The 9,647-nt window shown below is 39.1% G+C and overlaps 1 pseudogene; it reads left to right on the top strand.

Annotated features, from left to right (window-relative positions):
- The first annotated feature begins 527 nt into the window (after positions 1-527).
- Positions 528-8,653, top strand: LOC141735671 (molybdopterin synthase catalytic subunit-like; annotated as a pseudogene).
- The last annotated feature ends 994 nt before the right edge of the window (positions 8,654-9,647 follow it).

The following is a 9,647-nucleotide window of genomic DNA, read 5'->3' as shown; positions in this document are numbered from 1 at the left end:
TTCTACTCAGAGAAATTAGAAGTGTCTCCTGTGTCACTGAAACAGACCAATAGTGTGAGGACCTGAATGTCCTGGAGAGCAAATTAAACTTTAGGATTAGAACCCTAATCTGTGTTTATCAGAAATCTCTGTTTTAAACTGTGTTTGATTTCAGGATAAGATAGGGAGGAGGGGCTGACAATTTTACCACAGATTACTAGCACAGTGGCCCACGCTGGTTGATTGTACTGTTAAACTGGGGCCTTGAACTAGTTCTAGTTTCATCCTACTGGAGCAAACTTTCCTACCAGGAAGGAACCCGTATGCATTAAAAACCAGGTCATCAACTGATATTTGCAGTTAATATTCTCTCAGCAAGTCTGGTGAGAAGTGAATTTGCCATGGAGACTGGTCCCTTGGGGTAAGTAAGTAGATAATGTGTGTTTTCTGAATAAATTGGGGCATCCAGCACTGAATAAAAGGCAGTTGGCAAATGCTAGTACCTCCAAAACCAAGAGTCTGTTTGGTTTTAGCCTTTCTAGTGAGTTATGGGTGTAAGCAAAGATGTGCTAAAAGATTTTATCCAGCTCAAGTCTGAAAAGCTCTCTGTAGATGAAGTGTCAGAGCTGGTCATTTCACCATACTGTGGGGCAGTGTCTCTGTTCATTGGCGAGTTTAATGTTTCTGAGATGGATCTCTGATTGTGTTTATAGTCTAATAAATGGAATCTAGATTATTCACACCCCAAACTCCTGCTTCTCAAATAAATAAATTCCTGGACTGAACCTGGGATGTTTAGAAAATGCATTCTGAATTATTTAGAACAAGACCATGGCAGCTATTAAACAGTTGCAATAGCACCTTAGCAGTTACCACAGAAGATGTCCCAGCCTTGGGCATTACAGATTGCAGACTTGTATAATCTGTAGACTAAATTCTTCCTTGTATATTATAGATTTTTCTTGTTCAAAGAAACTCTTTACACAGCCATGATTAGGGGAGGTCATTTATGTTTGCACAGTGCTGACTTTGGCCATATTGGGTTTTACTCAGAATTCATTGGTGGTTTTGTTTGATAACTTATTTGTGTTTAGGTACTACGAGAAATAATTTTGAAGGGAAAAAAGTGATTCACTTAGAGTATGAAGTGTATATTTCAATGGCAGAGACCGAAATAAAGAAAATCTGCAGAGATATTAGAAATGGCTATCAGTCAAACATATTGCAGTGCACCATAGACTTGGGTATGTATGGCCAGACCACATCCTTCTGCAAGTGGAATATTAATTCTTGTCTGGTGCATGGTTGTGCTTACATAGTTGCAGGATGTGCAGGAGTCTATATAAACTGTAATGCAGTAAAGCTGGCTGCAGGATCAAGCTCTCACTGCACAGATGTTTCAGAAATAGTCTTTTTCAAAATGTGTGCTTTGGTAGTGTTTGCTGGAATCCATATTTAGACTGCAGGAATGTTGATACTGGTGTGATGGTTTGAAAGTGTGGAGAAGGGATTGAGATCTCGTTGCTGGGAAGGGGATGCTGTTGGTTTTTTGCTTTTTTTAAAGACATGAAGTTCACACCACTTTATTTTTTCTTCTTTCTTCTGTTGAGGTGCCACAGAATGTTGGTTTCTTATTGTCATATTTAAGTCAAATTACGCCATAGGGAACCTGAAAGCTTAGACTGTGGAGAGGGAGAGAGGCATGGTAATTGCTAGCCATGCTTGTAGGACAACCTTCTGTTGTTCCTTGAGTCTTGGATAAGCATTTTCTGGTGGGTTTAAAACATGGAATACTAGTGTCTGACATACTCTTGACCCTTCACTGTTCATCAGATTTCTTGCTGAAACTAGCAGGATTTGCAGTGTGTGTTGCAAATGCTTGTTTCCTTTTGTCTCAACAGAAGGATCTTAGGAGGTCGCAAAGGGTAATATTAGCCTCTGAGGGGTAGTTTCCTTAGATTTCCTCTATAGTAAACAGAGAGCACGATTCTCTCAAGGGCAGCGCAAAGCATTTAAGCTTAGTTTTTTTCCTCTGAGCTGTTTGACAGAGGAGTCTTACTATAGAGGGAGGGTTGGAAGGCAGATTTTGGGAATACTACCCTTGTGAGGAGCAAAAAAAAACCCTTGTGCTACTTCTATTAACTAACTTTGGGAAAAAAACACACACCAAACAGGAAAAGCTTCATAATTTGAAATCAGAATTTGTCAAAATTTAAGTTTCATTGCAAAATCTGCATAGTTTGAAGCACTTAATTTCTTCTTTCACAAATTCTTGTGCAAACTGAGATGACTTCTCAGGTTTTCAGATAAGAACTGGCTGTTCCTGACTTGTTATTGTTCATTATTAAGACAGCTTCCAGTGATTTTCCTATGCATTGTTTCAAGTTAGCAATTTTCTCCTCTTAATTTCATAGACTTTATATAAAAAAAGAAAAACAGAAGAAAAAAGCCTATGACTGGTGGGTTTATTTATTCTAAACCATGGAATTCTCACATCTGGTACTGATTTTGGTTGTGGTTTTCTTTCTTTTAAAAAGTGTATAATCTTTTGGACATGGCTTGACACTTGCTCAGTATGAAGTAGTCAGGAGAGCGTGTGGCCAAAATACTGACATGACATGACCATGACTTTTGGGTGCTCTTGATGTTAAGTGTTAGCTAAAGCTGCTGTTGTTCCTCTTCTCTCCCTAGTGTGGTTCCAATAACTGAAGCAAGTGTAATTATTGTAGTCTTCTCCACACAGAGCAGAATCCCTTGAAGCTGTAATGTACTGCATCAACACCTTAAAAGCATCCCTCCCAATATGAAAAAAGGTATGTTTGGGACAAAGTTAGTTCTAGGCCTGTTCCGGAGTCTTAGATAGCTGGGCTGGAGGCTGCTGCTGCTCTTAAGGGAAGGAGCTGAAGCATAACGGGCAGCAGTTGCTCCTGACAGGATGACAATGTCTAGCACCAGTCAGTTTCCTCTAATGCAGCCAGGCCCATCTGTGGCAGGTAGGGCACCTGGGAGGCCCTCCCTTGCCTGTACTATCCAGCTCCTTTTCCTCTTAACTCCATCCTGGGGTCAAAGTGAAGGAGCCCTGAGCTCTCCTCTTTTGGGTGGCAAAAATTCATTTCTGCGTAGGCTTGTGTTCTGCATAGGCCTTGAGTCAGCTCTGCTCTGGATAGCATTGCGGTTTGCAAGTAAAAGTGGCATTTCTTGTCTTTCTGTTTTCCCCTCATCCTGATGGCCTTGAGAAAGCACAAAGCATTAAGCAACAGCACACAATGAAGGGATGTGCAGAGATCCCAAATCTAGTATGGGCACACAACAATGTGTGGAGAGACAAGCCCAGGTCTAGAAATAGTCTCATTGCATAACAGCAGTGTTGCATGCAAGTAATGAGCATTACCTCTGCCTCCTCTCCCAGGCAAAACTTGGCATGTGGTAACAGTGATGTTCTCTGCATTGCTCCACTTTTCTGATACCTCTTTCAGGAGACTGGAGTTCTGTGGTCTCAGAAAGAATAATCAGGGGCTCAGAGCCCTGCTGAATTTGCTGCTTAGGACTGGACTGCTGCTGGGTAGTCCATTCTGTCCTGAAGATGTAATACTTACTGTATTTTTGGTATTGTAATTTTTACTCTCATTCCTAAGTATGATGATACAGTAGGTTAACACAGCAACATGTAAAAAGAGCAGTGTTTCAGACACGAGTGCTGTGTACTCTACAGCTTTTACATCATTTCTTCTAGATCTCTTTCCTGAAGTGACTTCGGCATAGATGGGCCCTTCTAAATTTAATGGGGTTCAGCCCAAGGTTCAGGATCTGCCCATATGTAAGTCAGTATGTTCTAAGGATGCTGTCCTCTTTTCTGTTTGCCAGCTAAGTGTTGTGTAGTCCTGTTGTGTTCAGTAAATAATAGCAGGATGGCTGTTGAGTTGTTTGGCCTGGTTTGTGGCCACAATATTTCCCATTCTTTGTTTATATTTCCAGGAGATTCCAGGACAAATATTCTTGGAAAGAAAACAAGGAATGCTTTGGGGCAAATTCAGAAAAATAACCGTGCTCTTTTTAAAATAAAGTGTTATTGTTCCTAATGAGCATAGTGGTTTAGCTTTGAGTTGTTTTTACAGAGAATCTATATGTTTTTAAGCAGTTGTGAGACATTTCAATCTGAACAATTTAATTAGGACTGAATGAAATTAACGAGTAATAAGTAGGTTTTTAAGTGTTCTTGAATCTCCTTTGAAATAATTTCTTTGTGCTTTTTAACATGGAGTTAGTTTTTAAGACAATCTTCCCTAAAATTCTTGGTTGCAAGGTATTTAGTCCTCTGTGATATATACTGCTTTAATGCCTTTATATTGGTAGTCTGTGTTCACTGTCTGCATGGGAGGTCACAACAGGACAATTGGATTTTTTTAAAAATCTTAAAATCCTGAGTTTAATTTTATATAAATGCAGAATTAGTTTGCAAGCTTTATGCTATTTTGACATTCTTGTAACGTGAAAGCTACTCGAAGTAGATTAAACATTTTGGTACAGACAGAGAAGAAAATATAAACTATATGCCAGAGTTATTAACTTTTTATTAGTGGTTACTTTCCAGTAGCTGTGTCTCACAGAAACATTTTTACTGTGCAGCTGATATTACAAGTTATTACATTAAAAAAATATGGATAGACCTTGATTCAAAGTTAGATCTAATACTCTACCAGCAACAAACTTGGATTAGCAATAACACACAAACCTGTAACTACTTAATGATGTCTAGACATGATTAACATTGAAGGAGATTTTTTGGCTGTGTAATTGTATGGTGCTGCAGGGGAAAAAAAGACAGCTATTATTACAAAAAGGCAACTATAAGAATAAGTTTAATTAGTTTTAGTAGTTTGACTTTAGACAAGTTAGGATTCAGTCATCAAAATGGATTATTTTTTCCAAAGGAAAGTGCATCTATTAAACTTTTTGCAGTTTATGTATGTATTTATATTCACATCTATGATTTTAATACAGTTTTTCTCTTGTTACTGTTTTGAAACCTAGTTAAAAAGAAAAAAGACTGACATAGTATGCCTGTGCTTCCACTGGAAACAATGGGCTAATCATCTGAGTAAGATAATTTTATTTATATTATTGTTCTGTGCTATGATAGTGTTTAGGTGCTAAAAGTTCAAAGTCCCATTGTGTATGGCATTTTTACTCATGCTGAGAGGTAATTTTAGCTAGTGCTCATTATCAGTGTAGACAAGATAGATATAAAGGAAGGGAAATGAGGTAAAGTAAAATGACTTGCTCAAGCTTATATATCATTACCTCACACAATACTTAAGCCTCAGCTGTATAATCCATTTCATTGTGTCTGCAGTAAAAAAATCTACAAACAGCTGCTAGCTGAACAAAATAAAACCAGAAAATTAGGCAATGATCTTCTTTTCCCAGTGATCTCAATCAGTTCTAATACTTCGTGATGGTTACTGTATCCCGCTTAAGTGAAACCCAGTGAAACACATAACTTCAAGCAGAAGCATGGTTAAACTGTGCTTATTAGCTTACTGATGCACTTTCCTCAATGGAAGTGAGCAAGTCCTTGCTCTGTAGGACAGCAGCTGCTCCTTGTGTGCATACACATATGCAGCCTCCAAACCATGTGGGCCCTGTTCTCTAGGCAGAACTGAGAAAGTTCAAGGTTGAATTTTCTTTTGCTTTGGAGGTTGGAGAGAAGCCCTCTATTATTTGAATGTTATTTTTACTGGGAATTGTACAGAATCCTGAGTACAGATCACTTCCTCTGTCAAATAATTATATTTTTTTTTAGAGAAAAAAAAAAAAGAAAACTGTTTCCCATTTTTGGCGTTCATTTTTTCATGTTCATGTTTGCTGTTACCATGCAACTAATTAACATATTAATTTCACAAAAATAAACGCCTGAGTTGCCTTGTGGTGGATGGTTTATGAATTAAGTAAAACTTATGCAGTGCTTGCATACTGGTGCTGTGCTTTGGTACAGAAAACTAGTGGTATTTAGAACAGTTAAATTGTGTTTGGTGCCCTACAATCAGGGGCAATTCCTGTGGATTCACTGTGTTGCATTAGTGCCTCTCTAATGCTGCAATCTCCTGGAAGGTTTCTTCAGAGTGACCTTAAGTGCACCTTCCCCATTAGCAATGCAGCTGGGAAGGAAGATGCAGAAAAGAAGAGAAAGAATAATTTTGTACTTCCCCACAGTGACCAGGAACAATGAATGGAAGAGATGATGTACTGAGTCACAGCTGAGTGTTACAATGTGTGTACGCTGCCATGGTCAAAACAATGAAACGTCATTTTGTGTCCCTAGCTGAGCATAAGGCAAGTACTGCTTTGTTCTGGAACAATGATGTATCACTCTTGTGTAACTTTGGGTACTTCAGCTGGCATCTAAAAGCAAAATGGAAAAGCCCCTAAAAGGGATGATGTGCATAATTAGAGGTAAAATGTATCTCACTGAAATTTAAGTCCATACTCCAAATTCAGTGTTCCAGCTCCCTCTGTGGGGCTACCCTCTCTGCTAGGGAGATGTTATCTTAAGAGGACAAATTACTCTATTCTAAGATAGCTGCCTAAGGCTATGTCTAGAAGCACTTCCAAATTTCCAGGCCAGGGGATGAATCCCAGCTGCATCTGACTGCATGTCAAGGAACAATGTAGCTGCACACGTCCTGGTTTCTACACACACAGGACTAGGCTGCTGAATGAGGACTACGTTGTGTTCTGGTGAGGTCCATGAGTGGGATGATAGGCAGCTGCAGATCAATATACAATGTAGTCCTAGCTTTCTAGGACAAGTCCAGTTGTTGCCTTGGCTATTAACCTTGGGAGGTTAATCCCACCCCTCTGTGGCTCTTCTAGCCGTGTCACAGCATGCTGCAGAGATGGTGGCTCCAGGTACAGAGAGATGTTCCTAGGAACAGATGCTGCAGACCAGATGGTAAACACGTGACTTGAGATCTGCCAGATGAGTGGTGTTTGTGGGAAGGAATCACATGTCTTCAGAGCAAGAATTTCTCCTTCTGAAAAGATGTCTTGGTTTTGGCTGGCAATATTTGAATACACTAATCCCTTTGTCTGTCAGAATGTCCATATATCAGCATTGCTTAAGAGTTTTCTGGTTCAAAATCTTTCATTTGCACTTCAGGGGATGCTCTAGTGGCAGAGATTGTAGCTTGTTTGGTTGGACTCGATGATCTTAAGGGTCCTTTCCAACCATGAAGATTCTGTGATTCTGTGATTCTGTGATTTGTTCTATTCTCAAGAGAAGCTCAGCCTGATGAATACTATGAAAACAGTAACTGATGGAAGATAAACTAGCGGGGGGGTTGTGTTATAAGGAGCCTACCCAGGCGATGGCAGCAGAGAGACGTCTGTGTGTCCGGCTGTGCTGGGAAGTACAGGTGCTGGCTTCGGCTGTCACTCATGAAACTGCTACGTTTGCATTCAGGAATGAAGATTTTACATTGCTCAACTTTAAACTAGATTTTTTTGGGGTTCTCTCAGCTCACTTTTCCTGTAGCTGTTCAAAGAATTTTTAGTTTTATAGACTAACGCATTCATTTGCTCCATCAAAAACATTAGAAAGAGGAAACTGCTAAAACTAATTATTAATGAAATGTAATGAAAGCAGACAATGCTAACCACCCCCCAAAGCTCCAAAAACTCAATCTTGAGCTCTTCCATTAAGTGTCCTTTGGAGGTACTTGAAGAGAGTTAAGAATGAGAGAGAGTTAAGGCTGATGACTAAATCGGCAGGTTTTTTGAGTTTTTTAAAATACCTTAGGCCTGTTTTTTTAAAACACCTTAGGCCTGTTTTTTTAAAACCAAACAAACCATGCCATTTGACCTTATCAAGTGTTCAAAAAATTAGCATCCTGATGTATCTTTATAGTAGTTCTGTTTTAAACATTCCATTTCTACTGCTTTAAGAGAAAGAGGCAAATACATTTTAAAAACTGCTAGCACAACAAAGCTGGTGATTGTCTATGAATAATTGATCATAAATGAGGGCAGAAAGGTTGATTTAAAAGATAGAACTCAACTTTTCTGAGGCTGTGAAAATTATGTACACTTTATTGCCTTTAAAGGCAATAAAAACTTGAGGCAATTAGCTATGGATTTTGAGATGCATTTTCATACCTTCATTTTCTTTAGTTTTTAATATGCAAATTTTATTGCACCTCAGTTTTGGATATAATACACACAAGTCACACACAAGTCAGTATATAATGAATCTGTCTTTCAATTCTGCAGAACACTGAGACTTGGTGAAAGATGGAGTTTTGTGCCTTAAGATTATGGTCATCTGATTCTGTATTATAGAAGTGTTAAAGTTGGTAGTCTGAAACATTATGCACCACTGTTAAAATATGGAGAAGTTGAAAGGAGAGAAGAGAAAAAAAAAAAGAAAAAAAGAGGAAGCTCGGTGAAAGTGGCTAGTTTTCAGGAGACAGTTCCTGCCATGACTGTCTTCCTATTCACAGCCAAGTTCCTCCCCTTCTTCCTCCCCTACCGTACTCCTGCTGAAGTGTTGCATTTGGTTTTCCAATGCATGGTAAGGAATAGCCAGAGCTGGTGTCAGGAGATGCTACTGCCAACCAGTTCTGTACATAGTATAAAGTGCAGGGCATGGGGCTGGCAGAATATGGTGTCATTTTAAATGGCAGTGAAGATAACCTCATGTTTATAGGAAGGCCTGACCATGGTAAGGTTTTAAAACCAACATAGCTGTACTCAGAGCTATCCAAATAGATATTTTTCACTAATGTGAACTGACTTATACTACAATATAGCTGTTGAAGAAGAGTCCAGGAAGACCCTCCTGCTGAGTCACGAGGTTCAGAATGGAATCTAGGTGTGGCTGGATCCAATCTTAGCCTCCAACTGGAGACAAGAGTTTGGACCCTAGGTTCTGTCACAGAGTCAGTTTAATATAGCTCGAGCTATGTGCCTCTAAGAAGAGGGTCCCCCTCAGTTATTTTACTGTGCTTTAAAAGCCTCACAATCTATGACATAAGCTGTTCATACAACAAGCATGTGTCTTTTGTCCAATCAAATTTTTCAATAGTTATGTGTCCTCTTTGATGATTGGAGTTTTGGTGCAGGCTCTTTTACCTTCTTACACAGTTTCATGATCTCTTTGTCCCATCTGCACCTGGATCTCATACATCTCCTGGATCTTATCCATATTCTGCTGACTCCAGGTAGAATGGTCCCTTTCTTCATTTCCAAGAATTATAGTTCCCTTTCCTTTGGTTACTCTAATTCATATTGCTCAAGCATAGAATCTTCATTAATATTACTTATACAGTTTCATTATGTTAGTTAAGTTACGAGGTATCAAAGTCATACAAGACCACCAGCCATTCTTCTTGGACTAAGGAGGAGTTCAGCCTTAATTCACTATGTTGCTAGGTTACAGCTCGTGGCTGAAGGAAGGCTTCACCAATCTAGCTACTTATGCTAAGCAAAACTTCAGTTTCCAACAATAGCTTACTGGTAGTGTTCTACTCATAACTATAACCTACAAGATTTTAAGTGCAGCTTCTTTGTATATCCAGTAGAGTCATCACCTTAGGGTTTTCACAGTGCTACTGGAACAAAGACATATTTGGCCCCGTTTTATATAGTGCTTTTTCAATAGCATTTCTTCT

The sequence above is a fragment of the Larus michahellis genome, chromosome W (assembly GCF_964199755.1).
Source record: "Larus michahellis chromosome W, bLarMic1.1, whole genome shotgun sequence".
Classification (NCBI taxonomy): Eukaryota; Metazoa; Chordata; class Aves; order Charadriiformes; family Laridae; genus Larus; species Larus michahellis.
The sequence above is the reverse complement of the archived record's forward strand: the minus strand, read 5'-3'. Positions and strand labels throughout refer to the sequence as shown.